Below are 21,269 nucleotides of genomic sequence, written 5' to 3' on the forward strand. Positions count from 1 at the left end.
GAACTAAATAAAAGAGCTGGCAGCAGAAAAAGAGAGGCAGATGCGGCATTTATAAGAGAGAGCTCCCAGGTGATTACCAGTTCCTGTAACTTTTGTCTCTTTCAGTCAGGTGACCTGATGGACACCTGCCTGAAGCTGCCACTTCATCCCACACCTGGGGCTCTTTAGCACCACCTGCTGGTCAAGCCCTCTTGCTGGTTCTGGGGTCAGGGTATTCATATACAGGGGTTATTTATATATTTATATATGGAAGTTATTTATATATAGGGGCATAGATGAGTGTGACTCGATCTGGTTCCTAGTTCTATTCTGACATTCACAGATGATTCATTTATTCATTCATCTATCTATCCATTCATTCTCCCTTCCTTCCATCAAACCATCCACAAAATCTTCACTGATGAATATTCTTGCCAGGTACAGATATTATGATAGCCACGGGATGAATACAGTTCCTATTCTCATGGAGGTGCCAGCCTATACCAGTAATTCTTGACTCTGCCTGCCTGAGAGCTTTGTTTTGTTTTGTTATTTTTGAGACGGAGTCTTGCTCTGTCGCCCAGACTGGAGTGCAATGGCACGATCTCAGCTCACTGCAACCTCTGCCTCCTGGGGTCAAGTGAGTCTCCTGCCTCAGCCTCCCAGGTTGCTGGAATTACAGGTGCCTGCCACCACATCTGGCTAATTTTTGTTTTTAGTAGACAGGGTTTCAACATGTTGGCCAGGCTGGTCTCAAACGATCCACTTGCCTCAGTCTCCCAAAGTGCTGGGATTACAGGCGTGAGCCACTGCGTCAAAAGCTTTTAAAACATATTGAGATGTCTTCTTTCAGGAAGATTGAGTGGAGGTACTTTTCTCTATTCTGCTAAGTACAGCTAAAACTCTGGATGTTATATTTAAAGCAAACACAAGAAGACTCTGACAGGTGGAGAGGCAAAGGCAAAGCAGTGAGGAATATTGGGGCCCAATGAGTGACACTGTGATGAGTTCCCTGGGCTTTTGTTTGGCCACATACATCAGAGATTTTGACCTGAAGAAGCTGGCAGCTCAGAAATGGCAATCGGCACAGGCAAAACAAAAGCCTGCTGTGTCTAGCCAAAGGACTGGGAAAGGGGCTGCCTAGCAAAATAGAAAACTTTTAGACAACACCTGCTCTATTTCAGCCAAACACCACAGAAAAACACTGTGCTCCGCTCCTGTCCTAGCCAGATGAGGCAAAGTGGGGAAGGGAGCCAAGACTTCCACCCTTGTCAAGCTGTAATGAAGTGACTCAACTCCCCTTGCTGGGGTGGCGTCCCTGCCATTCCTAGCAGGGAGCCGGGACTTGCATCCTGTCAGGTGGTGACAAGCCCTGCACCCACCCCCACGGTGTCAGTAGGGGTGCATGGGGATCAGTGAGAAGGCACTCTCATCCCTCCCAGCTGGGGACTTATCTGCAGAGCCCTAGTGGAGAGATGGAGCTCCCACATCTGCTCAGCAATAGTGAGGAACCCATGCCCTTCAAGTGTCAAGAGAAGCAAAGTGGGGAGCCAGGACATCTACCTCCACCTGGAAGTAATGAGGCAGCATACTCTCCCCTTATGTCCTCCGGCTTCCCCTGCTACAGCAGTGTCAGTCAAAAGCAGATAAATCAGGAGATTTAAATATGATCCTAGGTCTTATAATACCTAATATTTCCATATTTCAATTGAAAATCATTTTTCACATCAAAAAATGAGAAGGGATTTCAAATAGGATTTTTTTTTTTTTTTTTTGAGATGGAGTCTCACTCTGTCGCCCAGGCTGGAGTGCAGTGGCGCGATCTCGGCTCACTGTAACCTCTGCCTCCTGGGCTCAAGCTATTCTCCTGCCTCAGCCTCCCAAGTAGCTGGGACTACAGACACATGCCACCACGCCCAGCTAATTTTTTGCATTTTTAGTAGAGATGGGGTTTCACCCTGTTAGCCAGGATGGTCTCGATCTCCTGACCTTGTGATCCGCCCGCCTTGGCCTCCCAAAGTGCTGGGATTACAGGCGTGAGCCACCGTGCCTGGCCAAAACATTTAAAATAATCATCATAAAAATGCTTCAACATGCAAATGTGAACACACTTGAGACACATGAGAAAAATAAGTCTCAGCAAAGAAACAGAAAATATAAAGAAGAAGCAATGGAAATTTAGAACAGAAATAATAATTGAAATAAGAACCCAGAGGTGCCCGCCCTGCCTGAGGAGAGGGAGGTCATGGTGTGAAGCTGCAGCTGCTGCCGCCGCCGCTTCTGCAAGGTCTCAGGGCAGGGCTGCAGCCATGTCCTACTGCCGGCAGGAAGGGAAGGATCAAATCATATTTGCAACCAAAGAAGACCATGAAGCTCCAAGCAATGCAGAATTGGTGGCTGATGACCCCAACGATCCATACGAGGAGCATGGATTGATACTGCCAATGGAGACATTAATTGGAACTGCCCATGCCTTGGGGGAATGGCCAGCAGCTCCTGTGGGGAACAGTTCAAGTTGGCCTTTTCCTGCTTCCACTATAGCACGGATGAGATCAAGGGGTCAGACTGTGTAGACCGGTTCCGGGCCATGCAGGAATGCATGCAGAAATACCCAGACCTCTATCCCCAAGAGGATGAGGATGAGGAAGAGGAAAGAGAGAAGAAGCCAGCAGAACAAGCAGAAGAAACAGCTCCCACTGAGGCCACTGCAACCAAAGAAGAGGAGGGGTCAAGTTAATGAAGGCCACAAGGCACTGGGCTCCAGTCCTTTCAGAGTGGACCTTTTGCAAAAGGCCTTGTCGTCACCTTTCAAGAAAGTGTCTTTCCCTCTGTTGTCCTGTGCACTGTAATATACAAAATAACTTATTTTGATGATCAGGGGTCTTGACCTCTTGACATATACACTGAAAAAAAATGGGGGTTGTATGTATGTGTGTCCTACCCAAACCTGTGGCCGCCACTTTTGAATTCTCTTCTCAGATTGCCGTGAATTTTGCCACTTTTAAATCATGTGCTGAATAAGCTCAGCAACTGAAAACCATTACCCAGGACGGTTTCTTGTGAGTGAGCTGATTTATTCTGATTCATTATATTCCTTTTAGTAGATTTTATACCCCTTGGGGAAATAATACAAGTAATAGAAACAAAAACGTCTTCTCTTAAAAATGCTGGGGTTGGGCCTCTACTAGCAGGGGCCAGATGATCAGATATGATTTCTGCAAACCCATGTTGACCTTGAATATGTGAAGGGGTACTGTACTTCATTCCCAATACATTTTGGTTTCCATGTTGGCGTTGAGCTCCTGGTTTTCTGTGTTTGGACAACGAAGATTTTGACCCTCCCATTCACAGTCCCTTTCTAAGTGAAGGGAGAGGCTGGCTTGGCTGTTCCTTCTTACTCCGAAAGCCCTGGTTTGGGGCCCATGTTCACACAGGCTCTCAGTCTGGTCAGGTGCAATGTTCTTGAGAGGTGGGGACCTAATTATTACCAGAGTAGCAGCAAGAGAGGGAACATTGTGAATTAAGTATTCAATTAAAAGGAAACATGATTTCTACCTGAAAAAAAAAAAGAACCCAATCGATGGGCTCAAAAGCAAGAAGGTAGGAACAGAGGAAAGAATCAGTGAACTGGAAGATAAAACAATAGAAATTCCCAAATCTGAACATCAGAGGGAAAACAGACTAATAAACAAACAAACAAACAGAACTCCAGGGTCCTATGGGACTATAACAAAAGATCTAACATTCATATAATCATAGTCCCAGAAGGAGATGAGAAAGAGGGTGGCAATGATAATGTGCTTTGAGAAATAATGGCTGAAAACATCCCAAATTTGGCAAGAAACCTAAATCTACAGAATCAAGAAGCTGTTAACCAAACAGGATAAGCCCCCCAAATATACACCAAAACACATAATAATTAAACTCCTGAAAAAGAAAGACAAAAAAACTTGAAAGTGTCAGAGAAAAACATCTTACCATAATGAGAATGACAGCGGATTTCCCACAGAAAACATAGAGGCAAGAAGAAAACGGCATTACAGTTTTCAGATGCTGAAAGCAAAGAACTGTCAGCCCAGACTCTTATACTCAGTGAAAATATCTACAAGGAATAAAGGGAAATCAACACATCTCAGACGAACTTGTACAGGACTGTGTGCTAAAAACTACAACATGCTGATGAAATAAATCAAAGATGTATATAAATGGAGAGTGTGTATGGATCAGAAGTCTCAACAGAGTAAATATGTCAATTCTTCCCAAATTAACATACAGATTTAATGCAATTCCTATCAAAATATCAGCAAGATGTTACAGATATAGATAAGACTCTTCTAAAATGTATAGGGAAAGGTGGAGAAACTGGAATAACTCAAATAATTTTGAGAAAAAGAGAATAAAATACGAGAAATCGACCTAGCCAATTTCAAAACTACTATATATTAATAGCTACAGTAATCAAGACTTTGTGGTACTGGCAAAGGAATAGACACATAAATCAATAGAACAGAACAGAGAGTCAAGAAATAGAAACAGAACCACACAAATATTCTCAGGTGATTTTTGACAAAGGTGCAAAATTAATTTAATGGAGGACAGAAAGCATTTTCAACAAATGGTGCTGGCACAATTGGACGTCACAGGCAAAAACTGAACAACAACCTAAACCTTATGTCTTGTAAAAAAATTAACTCATGCTGAGCACAGTGGCTCATGCCTGTAATCCCAGCACTTTGGGAGGCCGAGGCAGGCGGATCATGAGGTCAAGAAATTGAGACCATCCTGGACAACATGGTGAAACCCCATCTCTACTAAAAATACAAAAAATATCTGGGCATGGTGGAACGCGCCTGTAGTCCCAGCTACTTGGAAGGCTGAGGCAGAATCATTTGAACCCAGGAGACAGGGGTAGCAGTGAGCCAAGATGGCACCACTGCACTCCAGCCTGGTGATAGAGCAAGACTCCGTCTAAAAAAAAAAAAAAAAAAAAAAATTAACTCAAAATGCTCCACAGACCATTAAATGTAAAATGTAAACTACAAAACTTGTAGAAAAACACATTAGAGGAAATCTTCAGGATCCACAGCTAAGCTAAAAGTTCTTAGACTTGTGACTAAAACATGATCCATAAAAATCCATAAAAAGAAAAAACAATGAATTGGACCCCATCAAAAGGAAAAATTTCGTTCTGTGAAAGACCCTGTTTTTTTGTTTGTTTTTGTTTTTTTTTTATACTTTAAGTTTTAGGGTACATGTGCACAATGTGCAGGTTAGTTACATACGTATACATGTGCCATGCTGGTGTGCTGTGCCCATTAACTCGTCATTTAGTATTAGGTATATCTCCTAATGCTATCCCTCCCCCCTCCCCTCACCCCACAACAGTCCCCAGAGTGTGATGTTCCCCTTCCTGTGTCCATGTGTTCTCACTGTTCAATTCCCATCTATGAGTGAGAACATGCAGTGTTTGGTTTTTTGTCCTTGCGATAGTTTACTGAGAATGATGATTTCCAATTTCATCCATGTCCCTACGAAGGACATGAACTCATCATTTTTTACGGCTGCATAGTATTCCATGGTGTATATGTGCCACATTTTCTTAATCCAGTCTATCATTGTTGGACATCTGGGTTGGTTCCAAGTCTTTGCTATTGTGAATAGTGCCGCAATAAACGTACATGTGCATGTGTCTTTATAGCAGCATGATTTATAGTCCTTTGGGTATATACCCAGTAATGGGATGGCTGGGTCAAATGGTATTTCTAGTTCTAGATCCCTGAGGAATCGCCACACTGACTTCCACAATGGTTGAACTAGTTTACAGTCCCACCAACAGTGTAAAAGTGTTCCCATTTCTCCACATCCTCTCCAGCACCTGTTGTTTCCTGACTTGTTAATGATTGCCATTCTAACTGGTGTGAGATGGTATCTCATTGTGGTTTTGATTTGCATTTCTCTGATGGGCAGTGATGATGAGCATTTTTTCATGTGTCTTTTGGCTATATAAATGTCTTCTTTTGAGAAGTGACTGTTCATATCCTTTGCCCACTTTTTTATGGGGTTGTTTGTTTTTTTCTTGTAAATTTGTTGGAGTTCATTGTAGATTCTGGATATTAGCCCTTTGTCAGATGAGTAGGTTGCGAAAATTTTCTCCCATTTTGTAGGTTGCCTGTTCACTCTGATGGTAGTTTCTTTTGCTGTGCAGAAGCTCTTTAGTTTAATTAGATCCCATTTGTCAATTTTGGCTTTTGTTGCCATTGCTTTTGGTGTTTTAGACATGAAGTCCTTGCCCATGCCTATGTCCTGAATGGTAATGCCTAGGTTTTCTTCTAGGGTCTTTATGGTTTTAGGTCTAACGTTTAAGTCTTCAATGACTTTCTTCACAGAATTGGAAAAAACTACTTTAAAGTTCATATGGAACCAAAAAAGAGCCCGCATCGCCAAGTCAATCCTAAGCCAAAAGAACAAAGCTGGAGGCATCACGCTACCTGAATTCAAACTATACTACAAGGCTACAGTAACCAAAACAGCATGGTACTGGTACCAAAACAGAGATATAGATCAATGGAACAGAACAGAGCCCTCAGAAATAACGCCACATATCTACAACTATCTGATATTTGACAAACCTGAGAAAAACAAGCAATGGGGAAAGGATTCCCTGTTTAATAAATGGTGCTGGGAAAACTGGCTAGCCATATGTAGAAAGCTGAAACTGGATCCCTTCCTTACACCTTATACGAAAGACCCTGTTAAGAGGATAAAAAGACAAGGAGAAAATATTTGCCAGCCACATATCTAACAAAGGACTAGTATTTAGAATATATAAAGAACTTTCAAAACTCAACAGTAAAAAGCAGACAATCCAATGAGAAAATGGGCAAATGACATGAGGAAACATTTCATCAAATAGATGATACAGATGGCACATCTGCACGTGAAAAGATGTTCATTACTAGCCATCAGAGAAGTGCAAATCAAAACCACAATGAGATATCACTGCGCAGCCATCAGAATGGCTAAATTAAAAGACAGTGGCAACATCAAATGCTGATGAAGACTGCGGAGAAACTGTATCACTCATATATTTCTGGTGGGAATGTAAAATGATACAACCATTCTGGAAGAGTATGGCAGTTTCTTAAAATACTAAACATGTAACTACCATAAACTTGAGTAATTGCACTCCTGGACATTTATCCCAAAGAAACTAAAACGTATTTGCCCACAAAAAAACTGAACATGAATGCTTATAGCAGCTTTATTCATAATAGCTCAAAGCTGGAAACAACCAGATACTCTTTGATGGGTGAACGAGCAACCAACCAACTGTGGAATACTACACAGTAGTAAAAAGAAATGCACCAGTCCTATGCCCATCAACTTGGATGAGTCTCCAGAGAATTATGTGAAGTGAAAGAAGTCAGTCCCAAAAGGTTACTAACTGTGTGACATTTATATAACATTCCTGAAATGACACAATTACAGAAATGGAGAACAGATTAGTGGTTGCCAGGGGTTAGAGATGGGGGAGGTGAGAAGGAAAGGGGATGTGGCTATAGAAGGGCAACGTTGGTGATAGAACTCTTCTGTACTTCATTGTCTTTATGTCAATATGTTGGTTGTGATATTTTACTACAGTTTTGCAATACGCTACCACTGGAGGAAATTGAGTAAAGTGTATGCAGGATTGCTCTATATTATTTCCTACAACTAAGTGTTCCTAAAAGGCTTAATGTAAAAAAACCTCATACTGATACCTTGGCTGCACTCCCAAATTCCCAGCCACTATGGTTTAAAGGTCCCCAGGTGATCCAGGGTGCAGCCAGGATTAAAAAAAAATCAGTGGTCTAGGCCAGTGCTTCCTAAACCTTCATATGCAAATAAACTTTCTGAGAGTCTCATTAAAATGGCTCAGGAGGTCTGAGGTAGGGCCAGAGATTCTGCATCTCTAACAAGCTCCCAGGTGATGCTCATGCTGTTGGCCCACGAACCTCACTGCGTAGCAAGGGCTTTTACACTATGGTTACATCCAGGTTGGGTTCATAAGAATTATCAGAGCAACTGTGAAATATATCATACACTGGGATCCAGCTTAGTCGATTCAGTAGGATCCAGTAGGTCTGGACTGGTGCCGATGACTCTGTTTTTTAATAGCTCCCCTGGTGAAATGTGGTGCCCAGCCAGGTTTGGGATCCAGCAGCAAGCTGCCTCCTGCTCCTTGATTCCTCTGTGTATGAGCTCATCTTGGCACCCAAGGCCAATAATGGAATTTAAAGTTCTTGTCTTCATGCCCAGTACTTTCACTACCTTAGACCTGGAGTCAGGCCCTGGAACTTGGTCTCTCTCATCTGCCCCTGAACCTACCCAGTGGACTTCAGTCAGTGTCACTTCCCTAGAACATGCTCTGGTGTCTCCTGTCCGTCACTGGCCTTCTAGAGGCCAGCCGCCTACTCCTTTTGTTCATCCTTTGGAGGCTGCCTTGGTCTAAGCTCAAGTTTGTTCTCACCTGGGATACTGCAACAGCCCCCTATCTGGCCAGCCTGCTTCCAATCTCACTCCCTCTAGTCCCCACCCATGTCAACTGCAAGCAATCTTTCTAAATCCACATTTCTCTCCTTCAGTTACTAACTTATTCCCATTATAGTTTTTGCTGATCTATGTCTTTCCTATACCACCAGTTACTTTATATATGTATTTAAATGGATCCACTTTTTTGGTTAAGTTTATTTCACTACCACATATGAAAAACAAGTTATCATTTTTTTGTTATCTACAGAAATTTCCATAGGCATAAACAAGATGACAATAAAACAATGTGATTTAATTCTAGCTAGATATTGTGAGGAAGGCTTTGCTTTGTTAAAGAGAAACCTTAGCAAGAGTAAGATGGGTGTTAAAAACCTCCCAGCACCAAATTGAGACTCTCTTGGAAGTAATCAGGACTGAAATATACAAGTAAGACTTGAAAATCTGTGTGAGTCAATATTAATTAATGGTACATCTCTGCACCATTTACAGTCACTTCAGGTAACACCCAAGATGTGGTAAACACTGTCTTAAATCTCGTCATATATTGTTTTGCTCCTAAATGCCTTGAAGGAAAAGTTTACACTCCTTAGGCTGTTGGTATGACATTTCCTCCATATTTTGACCCACAGCACTCCAGCAAAAATGAACTCGCTGTCCCCAAACACCCCCGGTTCTTTCAGTTTTTGGGGGCTCTACACACAGTATTCTCTTCTCCAGGAAGAGGATGTGTCTTGCAGATTAGCATTTCATTTATACTTACTATTGTCTCCTTATGGGCCTATTTCAGAGCCCACCTGGAACAAAGTAGGTGAGAAGAATGAAAAGGACAAAGGAGAGGTGGAAAGGTTGATAAAGAAGATGGGAAGAAAAAGGAAGGGAGGGAGGCAGAGGGAAGGAAAATATCAATGAACTTCTATTTATTCTACAAAGTCCATCTTAACTGTTCCTTCTTTTTTGAAGCTTTCCTGTATCCCTTAGCCATATCTAAGCATTTCTTCTTCTGGGTTCCCACAGTATTGTTTCCATATCTCAATTAGGGCATTTAACACTATATTCTTTTTTTTTTTTTTGACAGTCTCACTCTGTCGCCCAGGATGGAGTGCAATGACAAGATCTCGTCTCACTGCCACCTCCACCTCCTGGGTTGAAGCAATTCTCCTGCCTCAGCCTCCCGAGTAGCTGGGACAACAGGCACGCGCCACCACGCCTGGCTAATTTTTGTATTTTTTTAATAGAGATGGGGTTTTGCCATATTGGCCGGGTTGGTCTCAAACTCCTCAGGTGATCCACCCACCTCGGCCTCCCAAAGTATTGGAATTACAGGCATAAGCCACTGTGCCCGGCCCACTATATTCTACGGAATGATTTCAGGTGCCCTTCACGTACACTTTGATCCCTACAAGGGCAGGAGCACTGTGATATTCACTTATATTTCCAGCACCTAGCCCAGTGGCTTTCAAACTTGGCTGCACATTGGAATCATGAACAGAGCTTTAAAAAAATACTGATGCTGAGGACTCACCACTCCTGGATTTGATTCTGATGTAATTGGTCTGGGGTGTGTCTGGGTTTCAGGATTAAAAAAAAAATTTGTTAGAGACAGGTTCTCGTTCTGTTCCCCAGGCTGGAGTGCAGTGGCATGATCACAGCTCACTGTGACCTTGAACTCCTGCCCTCAAGCAATTCTCCTGCCTTGGCCTCCTAAAGCACTAGGATTACAGGCACGAGCCACTGTGCCTGGCCTGGATTTTTAAAACTCTCCAGATGGTTCCAATGCAACCAATATTGTGAATCACTTTCCTAACTAAAGCTGAATTATGGTAGGAGGAGTTCAGTAAGTGATGAATGAATAAGTAGATGAATCCTGCCTTTAAGGCACCACAGTTCTGACCCAACATGACCACATTCAGAGTTTCATGCTATGCTAATTCATTAATATATTCAGGAACTATTAATTAAACAATAATGTGGTACCAGGTATTATGCTAGGCCAAGCCACTAGAGATGGAAATGTGAATAAGACTCCGAATTCTCCCCTTGTTTTTGATATGCCTTAGGGATGGCTGGGGCCTGTCCTAGTTCATCCAAGAACTTTCTGTCCTGCTGATTAATTGGCCAGCTCCAACAGCAATCATTTCCCTAGTAACTGATAGCAAATCTTACTTCTGGCTGCTTCCTCGGGCAAGTGCTATCTAAGGACAGACTCTATTCACTCTCAGAAAGAGGAAGTTCCTAGGGGGTATGGGCAAGTCAAGAAACCACAAAGAAAGTGGTCTTGTCTAGATCTCTCCAAGCACTCCAGAAGTGAAAGGGAGATGCTCAGGTGCAGACCAAAGTCCTGTACAGCTCAGACAGGCCTCCTTCTGGGTGTGTATTTACATAATGAAAATGTAAGGCCGGGCGTAGTGGCTCACACCTGTAATCCCAGCACTTTGGGAGGCTGAAGTGGGCAGATCACCTAGGTCAGGAGTTTGAGACCAGCCTGGCCAACATGGGGAAACCTCGTCTCTATTAAAAATACAAAAATTAACCAGGCGTGGTGGCGGGCGCCTGTAATCCCAGCTACTTGGGAGGCTGAGGCAGGAGAATTGCTTGAACCAGGGAGGCGGAGGCTGCAGTGAGCTGAGATCGCGTCACGGCACTCCAGCCTGGGCGACAGAGCGAGACTCCGTCTCAGAAAACAGAAAAAAAAGATCTTAATCACCCCATAGGCAAATGGCATTTCCTTCCCAACCACTACGGTCCCACGCTAAGACCTACTTCAAAACTCTGCACTACAGGTGACTGAAGAGCAGAGATGATGTACATGTGGGGTCACCCCTGTTCTGTTCTGCTGCAGACTTTGACAACGTCTTCTCTCAACTGCTGTCACAGCTTCCTAACTGGTCTTTCTGCTCCTGGTTTTGGCCTCTTTCACACAGAAGCCAAATGATCTTTCTAAAACCACAAATCCAATTCCCCTACTCAAAACTCTTTAATGGCTGGCCACTGTTGTCAGGATATACAGAAGCCCCCTGACCCCACATGTGTGATACAAGGGTAACAACCCAAATAAAACTGGATTGTTTTGCATCCAGTCTACCCATGGTATCTTTCTTTTTTTTTTTTTTTTGAGACTGAGTCTTGCTCTGTCACCCAGGTTGTAGTGCAATGGTGCCATCTTGGCTCACTACAACCTCCGCATCCCAGGTTCAAGTGACTCTCGTGCCTCAGCCTCCTGAGTAGCTGGGATTACAGGCACCCACCATGACGCCTGGCTATTTTTTTGTATTTTTAGTAGAGACGGGGTTTCACCATGTTGGCCAGGCTGGTCTCAACTCCTGACCTCAAGTGATCCACCCGCGTCAGCCTCCCAAAGTGCTGGGATTACAGGCATAAGTCACCACGCCCGGCCCCATGATCACGTTAAATAGAAATTCAAGTCCAACATCCAGAAAATAAAACGATATGGAAGAGTAACTTCAACCTTTACTGAAGACTCTCAAAGAGGCAAAACCATCACAAAGAACTTCTTTTCCCATCTGTCGCTACATAGTGCCAGCTACAGCATCAGCTGCTCATCCTCAAATCTTCCTGCTCTCTCTCTCAAAAACTTCAGGTTGCCTTGGTTTCCCTTTAATTCCCTTTTCCCTTCTTTCACCCACTCTTCAATCTTTCTGATTTATTGAAGGGTATCACGTAATTTCTAATACAAATGAACTTAGCTTTCCCAGTGCCCTCTTTTCTTTACTCATTACTCCAATCAGCCTGGCAAATGCCCACGAGATAAGCAAACAGGTCTACTCTGGAAACGGAGGGAGGGTGCCGGGCAGTGGCTAGTATATCTCAATATCTTTGACCCATCACACAGAGCTTTTTCCACCTGGTCTCACCTTACTGTGCAGCCTCATCTCTGATTCTCCACTCTCCCCAAATAGGCCCTGCTTGTTTACACCCCATACCTTTACAAATGCTGCTCTCCTGCCGGGAATGCCTGTTCTCATCCTCTTACCCTGGCAAGACATTCAGTTAGTTCTTTACAACCCAGTTCTGATGTCACTTCCTTTTAGGCATTCCTCCGTCCCACCGGGCTGGTTTAATTCACTTCCTTCTCCAGGGCTTTGCTGAACTCTGCACAGATCTCAATTACAACCCTTATAAAGCTGGGTTGTGGTCGGGTGTGGTGGCTCATGCCTATAATCCCAGCACTCAGGAGGCTGAGGCATGTGAATCGCCTGAACCCAGGAGGCAGAGGTTGAAGTGAGCTGAGATCGTGCCACTGCACTCCAGCCTGGGTGACAGAGCAAGACTCTGTCTCAAAAGTAAGTAAGTAAATAAATAAATAAATAATAAAGCTAGGTTGTAATCCCTTAATTACTGATCAGACTTTTTTCACTAGACTGTGGGTGTCACATGTGGGTCTGAGTCATCTCTGTGTCCTCAGAGCCAAGAACTGGGGAGGTGCTTAATGAAGTTACTGAATGCTCCAGAAATATGTTCCCGTCACTGAGTTCTCCAAAGAGGCATTCACCTGTCACCCCTTCCCTGATCATCCCTCGGGGATACCTGGAGTGCCTGCCAGATCAGAGTTTGAGAGATCTGCCCTGGCAATCACCTGACTAGGCCTACATATCCTCCCGTGTCTGGCCAGCCTTCCAGAGAGCAGTCTGTCCCTCTTTCCGACTCCAGCCGGCCAGGCCTGGTTCTCATAGCATCAAAAATAAAAGGAGTTAAAAGAAGCCAAGCGATTAGGCAAGAAAAGGAAATGAAGGCACCCAGACTTGAAGGAAAGAAGTAAGACTATTTGAAGACAACATGGTCTTGTTTGTAGAAAATCCTGGAGAATCCACAAGAAAAGTTTTAGAACTCACAAATGAGTTCCAGGGGCCCAAGTCCTCAGTTTGGCCTTGAAGGGGTCCCTCGGTCTCCTGGCCCTGCTCCCCCTTTCCTGTGGCACTTCCCAGCACTCCTCCTGTGAGTGGCTCTTAGCAGCCGCAGGTGGAGCATCCACTTTCACGTTGCCTACTTTCCCCTCTCTTCTCCCTGCCTGGGTACAGCCTTTGTATGTATAATTAGCACCTCCATTTTTCAGATGAGGCTCTGGGAACCTATGCCCCTGCTCCAACCTCACACAGTTATGAGGCCCACTGGGCTTGAAAGCAAGGGCTGCCTGACTCCAACATCCAATTTCTTTTTTTTTTTTTGAGATGGAGTCTCGCTCAGTTGCCCAGGCTGGAGTGCAGTGGCGCATACTCGGCTCACTGCAAGCTCCACCTCCTGGGTTCACGCCATTCTCCTGCCTCAGCCTCCCGAGTAGCTGGGACTACAGGTGCCCGCCACCATGCCCGGCTAATTTTTTTTTGTATTTTTTAGTAGAGACCGGGTTTCACCATGTTAGCCAGGATGGTCTCGATCTCCTGACCTCATGATCCGCCTGTCGCGGACTCCCAAAGTGCTGGGATTACAGGCGTGAGCCACTGCGCCCCGGCCCTCCAACATCCAATTTTTTAACCTGAAATTTGGAAAGAGAAGTGAGGCCCTATTCTAATGCTTCCTCCCCTAGCTAGATGTATCTTTTCTTTCCCTGACCCAGACTCCAAGGCTGATAAGCTGTCAGTGTGTAGAGCTGACTCTGTACTGTGATCATTTATGTAGAGCTTTTCTCTCCCCCGTTTGGCTGGAAGATCCATGGGAGCAGATGCCATGTCTTATTCAGCCTCACATGCTAGAACTGCTTGGCACATGGTAGGCATGCACATTGCACGGCTTCAGAAAGAGTGAAACGAGATGGTTGAGGCACAATACACTGAACAGAACAAATGTGTGTTCCCTTTTGCATGCACAGGAGAGATGGCCTCAATCATATTTGGGGTGTCAGGATGATGTGGCTGGAACATGTCATGGGGGATGGCCATCCCCCTCCTTGCTGACAGTGCCCTCTGTGTCCCCTCAAGGCTGTGGAAGAGTCATCCTGGAGAGAAGGGCCCAGTCTTCAGGGCAAGGATTTGTGTGCTCATCTTTGTTTACTGTGTGTTTGGCACAGTAGAAAATATTTGTTGAATGAATTTGCTGTGTGACGCTGAACGCTTCTCTCAATTTCTCCAGGCCTCCTCTGTTAAACAAGGGCGTTGCTCAAGATCACGGATTTTTCAAACATTCCCCTTTCCCCCTTTTCTTGGTAGCGCAACTACTCGTTTATGTAACAATTTATACAAGACAGATAGAAGCAGCTTGCTGCTGTAGCTGGAGTGGAGTGGGGGAACCCAGAGCCCTGTTTACTTGACTCCCCCTCTTTGCCCCACACTCCCCAGAGGCCCCTCAGAGCAGCTTGAGAACAGTCAAGCTGGCTGAACTCTAAAGGGCCTTGAAATTCAGAGAGCTTTGTAAGGAGCGTCCACATTTTTTTTTTTTGAGATGGAGTCTCGCTTTGTCGCCCAGGCTGGAGTGCAGTGGCGCCATCTCTGCTCACTGCAAGCTCCGCCTCCCGGGTTCACACCATTCTTCTGCCTCAGCCTCTCGAGTGGCTGGGACTACAGCCGCCTGCCACCATGCCTGGCTAATTTTTTTTTGTATTTTTAGTAGAGACGGGGTTTCACCATGTTAGCCAGGATGGTCTCGATCTCCTAACCTCGTGGTCCACCTGCCTCGGTCTCCCAAAGTGCTGGGATTACAGGCATAAGCCACTGTGCCTGGCCTTTTTTTTTTTTTTTTTTTGAGACGAAGTCTCGCTCTGTCGCCAGGCTGGAGTGTGATGGTGCGATCTCGACTCACTGCAACCTCTGCCTCCCGGATTCAAGCGATTCTCTTGCCGCAGCTTCCTGAGTAGCTGGGACTACAGGCACGCGCCACCACGCCCAGCTAATTTTTGTATTTTTAGTAGAAGCAGGGTTTCACCATGTTGGCTAGGATGGTCTTGATCTCTTGACCTCATGATCCGCCTGCCTTGGCCTCCCAAAGTGCTAGGATTACAGGCATGAGCCACCGCACCCGGCTGGAGCATCTGCATTTTAAAAGAGGGGCTCTGAAAAGAGAAAATCCTTTACCACACATTTGGACAACTATTATTTAATGCGCTTGAATGGTGGAATGTAAGGGCCTTGATTAGGAGTGGGAGGGTGTAGTGTTGTCTTAGGATGGAGAGTTTATGTTTCCCAGGGCCTCCAAACCCCCCTGGGTCTAGGGGGCCACTAGTTCTGCCTTACCATTTGTGCAAGTGGGCCCTGATGCACAGCTCGCCAGCAGACACTTGGCCGCTGTACTTTCCCGTCAGCCTGCCATCTTCTTCTTCTAAGTGTCTATCTGCTTCACTCCTACTTTTCTCCATTGATTTTTCCCTCCTCTTGTTTTCCAGAACTCACAAAAACCTCCACTGGTTCTAAGCATTTTACATAGTGCTGTGAACTTGCTGGAGGAAGTTGAATAAATGGATGCGTGATAGGCAAATCGCCCTAGATTTTGGTATTTTAGTTAAAATTCCACACAACACCTGGGATATATAATCACACAGAAACCACTTAGCTTCTTGTGAAAACAATCACAGAGTCTAGGAAATGGAAAAATAATCATAGTTTTTATAAATTGTCCCCATGAGGACCTGCTCAATGCTGGGAAGTTACAGCTGTGCACACTTCCAGCTGTGGCTGCACCCACCCTCACTCCCACCCTGTCCTGTGCCTCCTGCCACCTTGCTATTTACCCAGTTCCTGACTGTGGGTGTTCAAGAGAGGTATTAAGTGACTATTGGTATCTAGCCGAGATGCTCCCTTGTACAATCTGAACAACTACACCATCACTGGAATAAAGGATTACTGGACACTTTTAAAGAGAAACTGATATACTCATGTTCATAGCAGCATTATTCACAATAACCAGAAGGTGGAAGCAACCCACATGTCCATCAGCGGATGAATGGGGAAACAGAATGTGGTCCTCACATACCATGGAATATTTTTAAGCCTTAAAAAAGGAAGGGCATCTGGCACGTGGTATCACCTGGATGAACCTTGAGGACATTCTGCTAAGTAAAATATGCCAATCAGAGAAAGAGAAATACTGCATGATTCCACTTATATAAAGTCCCTAGAGCCATCAAATTCATAGAGATAAAAAGTGGAATAGTGGCTGCCGGGGGCTGCGGGAAGGAGGAAAGGGGAGTTAGTGTTTAATAGGCACAGAATTTCAGTTTTGCAAAGTGAAGAGTTCTGGAGGTGGATGGTGGTGATGGATGGTGATGGGCACATGACTGTGTGGTTGTGAATGTAGTTAGTGTCACCGAACCGTGCATATAAAATGGTTAACGTAGTAACTATTATGGATATATATATATATATATATATATATTTTTTTTTTTTTTTGAGATGGAGTCTCGCTCCATTGCCCAGGCTGGAGTGCAACGGCGTGATCTCAGCTCACTGCAACCTCCGCCTCCCAGGTTCAAGCGATTCTCCTGTCTCAGCCTCCCAAGTAGCTGGGATTACAGGTGCACACTGCCACGCCCGGCTAACTTTTTTTTGTATTTTAGTAGAGACAGGGTTTCACCGTGTTGCCCAGGCTAGTCTTAAACTCCTGAGCCCAGGTAATCCACCCACCTCGGCCTCCCAAAGTGCTAGGATTATAGGCATGAGCCACCGCACCTGGCCCCGTGTTATGGATATTTTACCACAATTAAAAATAAATAAACGAGAAACTAAACAGCTCCTTAAGGCACTTTGACAAGGTCTAACATTAAAGGATTTGTCAACTTAAGGGCATCTTAAGAAGAAATCCTCCTGGGAATTCATGGTAGACTGAATGGAGGTGTCTTGTGGTAGAGAGCATTGATTGAGTTGTTACACTTTAAACCAAGTTTTCTTATATTCCCACGCCCAGATACTTTGGGGGTAGTGACTCCAGACACTCTATTTAACATTGAACTTGATTTCTCCTTCTCATCTCAGTTAAAGAATTGGGGATTGGTCTCTTTTATGCTTCTGGAGAAGCAGTATTCTGAATAAAACTGACTGTCTCTGTGATTGGTTTTCTTTTTTTGTTATTGACATAGAACAATCACAAAATCATGAAATGCAGCAAAATAATATGTACATTATTATTCTACTTATATAAAACAGAGAAATGCAGGGGGAAAAAGTGAATCTTTGAGAGGTAGGCCACCCTTCCCCGGGGTTGCTATAATGAACCTCAACTTGTCTGTTCTTTAAGTTCAGCACAGCCCGATAAAGGAGGGCAAACAAGGTTTACAAGAGGCAGCCCAACAAGAAGGGAAAAACAAGCATGGTCTTCCCTGCACAGGATGACGGAAACCAATATACCGTCTCAGCTGTGTGTCTAAGTCGCATTTTCGCTCGCCGGTGTGCTTGGGCAGCCCTGCAGCTCCACACCGCCTCTTGCTGGTTGCCTACTGGAGTGGCTGCAGGCTCTGCACTGGGTTGTAGGAAACCCAAGCACCAGCAGCCTCATTCCTAAGCCCCTTGCGTATCAACAAACAGGACCCTCCACCTCAGCAGTACTGTTCTCACAGAGGACAGGGATTCTCAGGACAGTGATGAGGTAACCGGCCTCAGAGACAGGCGGCTTTACCAAGACTACACAGCAAGTCAGGGGTGGAGCTGACAGTGGCACTTGGGGTTTCTTAGACCCAGGTCCAATTCTTTTTGGAACCAAACAACTAACATTTATAGCAGTTACCCCAGGCCAGGCGTGGTGCTTGGGGATTGATAGGTATTGTTTTATTAAAGTCCCACCACAATGCTAGGAGGTAATTACTATTACAATTACTTTTCCAGATTACTAATTGAGTCTTAGAGAGCTTAAGTAATTTGCCAAAAGTCACGGAGCTAACAAAAGGCAGAATCTGGATTTTAACCTTGGTCTGCGTGACTACTCTATCTGTTTGTAGCCAATACTTCCTCCCCTCCTTTTTCAGAAAATTTTTGGTAAAAAAACAAAACAAAACATTAAGTTACCACAATTCAAATAAATAAGAAAGAAACTACACAGCTCCTTAAAGCATTTTGACAAGGTCTGACATTAAAGGATTTGTCAATTTAAGGTCATCTTAGGAAGAAATCTTCCTGGGAATTCAGGGTAGACTGAATGGACGTGTCTTGCAGCAGATACCAGTGCATTGGTGCATTGATTGAATTGTTACACATTAAATTAAATTTTCTTTCCTTTTTTTTTTTTTTTTTTTGAGACGAAGTCTCAACTCTTATTGCCCGAGCTGGAGTGCAGTGGCATAAACTCGGTTCACTGCAACCTCCACCTCCTGGGTCCAAGCGATTCTCCTGCTTCAGCCTCCCAAGTAGCTAGGACTGCAGGCACGCAACACCATTCCCAGCTAATTTTTGCATTTTTAGTAGAGACGGGGGTTTCACTATGTTGGCCAGGCTGGTTTTGAACTCCTGACCTCATGATCCACCCGCCTCAGCCTCCCAAAGTGCTGGGATTACAGTCATGAACCACCATGCCCAGCCTATTTATTTTTAACTGTGGCAAAATACCTACAGTAAAACACTTACCACTTTAACCATTTTATATGCACAGTTCAATGATACTAACTACATTCACAACCACGCAACCATGAACTCATCGCCACCATCCATCTCCAGAATTCTTATAATCATCCATTAATTCATGTGCTAGGTTTTTATGGTTTTCTGGAGTCACTGCTCCCTGAGGTATTTAGACATGGCAATATGAGTTTATAAGAAAATTTAGGCCAGGTGCGGTGGCTCACTCCTGTAATCCCAGCACTTTAAGAGGCTGAGGTGGGCAGATCATGAGGTCAGGAGTTCAAGACCAGCCTGGCCAACATAGTGAAACCCCGTCTCTACTAAAAATACAAAAAATTAGCTGGGCATGGTGGCTTATGCCTGTAATCCCAGCTACTCAGAGGCTGAGGCAGGAGAATTGCTTGAACCTAGGAGGGGGAGGTTGCAGTGAGCCGAGATCATGCCACGGCACTCCAGCCTGGACAACAGAGCAAGACTCTGTCTCCAAAAATAAATAAATAAGTAAGTAAATAAATAAATAAGGCTGGGCACGGTGGCTCACGCCTGTAATCCCAGCACTTTGGGAGGCCGAGGCGGGCAGATCACCTGAGGTCAGGAGTTTGAGACCAGCCTGGGCAACATGGTGAAAGCCCATCTCTATGAAAAATACAAAAAATTAGCCAGGTGTGGTGGCCCACACTATAATCCCAGCTACTCAGGAGACTGAGGCAGGAGAATCACTTGAACTTGGGAGGTGGAAGCTGCAGTGAGCCGAGATCATGCCACTGCACTCCAGTCTGGGCGACAGAGCAAGCCTCCATCTCAAGAATAAATAAATAAATGAGAAAGAGAACTTTGCTGTGTGCCCCTCATATGTGTCCCGTCCCACCCATGGCCCCCACAAGAAACCACTGTCCTGACTTTTAAGGAATCACTCTTGTGTCTTTTAAAATTTTTTTTGTTTTGTTTTGTTTTTTTTTTGAGATGGAGTCTCACTCTGTTGCCTAGGTTGGAGTGCAGTAGCACAATCTCAGCTCACTGCAAGCTCCACCTCCCAGGTTCAAGCTATTCTCCTGCCTCAGCCTCCTGAGTAGCTGGGACTACAGGCACCTGCCACCATGCCTGGCTATTTTTTTCTGTATTTTTAACAGAGACGGGGTTTCACCATATTGGCCAGGCTGGTCTCGAACTCCTGACCTTGTGATCCACCCGCCTCAGCCTCCCAAAGTGCTAGGATTACAGGCGTGAGCCACTGTCTGACCTTAAAATTGTTTTCTTACTCAAATGTACATACCTAGATACTACATTCTTGATCATTTGAAAAATCTGCTGCCTTTTAATTCTTTTTAAATTTGTGGGTTCCTCATTCATCCTTTTATTTCCTCATACTTTTTCTTTGAAAGAATCTGGAAGTTTGACTGTTGCATCTCCCTTGGCCTGACATTGCTGACCGCACACTCGAGGTTCTGTTCAACACACTGCTCTGTCCTGTGATCGTCCTGTGAATTGCCAGCTGAATCCAGAGACTGGCTCAGGCTCAGGATTGATCCCTTTGGTCAGACTGCAGGTGGGGCTTGGCTTCTCTAGGTGGTATATAATGTCTGGTTGTCTCATTTTCTAATAATCTTAGCAGCTGTTATACTTAATACCTATATCTATTCCTCTGTTCTCTTAAAAATTCTAATTGTGTAAAATATATATAATACAGAATTTACCATCTTAACCATTTTAAAGTGTACAGATCAGCAATGTTAAGTACATTCATATTATTGTGCAACCAATCTCTAGAACTCTCTTTATCTTGTAAAACTGAAACTCTATATTTACTGAACAACTCTCCATTTCCCCCTCCCTCAACCCCTGGCACTCACCATTCCACTTCCTTTTTCTTTTTTTTTGAGACCGAGTCTCGCTCTGTCACCCAAGCTGGAGTGCAATGGCGCCATCTTGGCTCACTGCAACCTCCGCCTGCCGGGTTCAAGCGATTCTCCTGCCTCAGCCTCCTGAGTAGCTGAGATTACAGGCACCTGCCATCATGCCTGGATAATTTTTGTATTTTTGTAGAGACAGGGTTTCACTATGTTGGCCAGGCTGGTCTTGAACTCCTGACCTCAGGTGATCCACCTGCCTCAGCCTCCCAAAGGGCTGGGATTACAGGTGTGAGCCACTGTGCCTGGCCCCACTTTGTTTTTCTGGTTTTTTTTGTTTTGTTTGTTTGTGTGTTTGTTTTTGGAGACGGAGTCTCCCTCTGTTCCCCAGGTTGGGGTGCAGTGGTGCAATCTTGACTCA

General features: G+C 44.6%; 1 protein-coding gene and 1 pseudogene across 5 annotated transcripts in view; one reads left to right on the forward strand and one right to left on the reverse strand.

Moving 5' to 3' along the window:
• The window catches only part of HRH1 (histamine receptor H1), a 126,750-nt gene that overhangs the window by 26,083 nt on the left and 79,398 nt on the right, over positions 1-21,269 (reverse strand). The gene's annotated exons all lie outside the window — the stretch shown is intronic.
• LOC100449361 (mitochondrial intermembrane space import and assembly protein 40-like) lies at positions 2,289-2,925 on the forward strand (annotated as a pseudogene).

This window comes from Pongo abelii, chromosome 2 (genome assembly GCF_028885655.2).
Source record: "Pongo abelii isolate AG06213 chromosome 2, NHGRI_mPonAbe1-v2.0_pri, whole genome shotgun sequence".
In the NCBI taxonomy this organism is placed as follows: Eukaryota; Metazoa; Chordata; class Mammalia; order Primates; family Hominidae; genus Pongo; species Pongo abelii.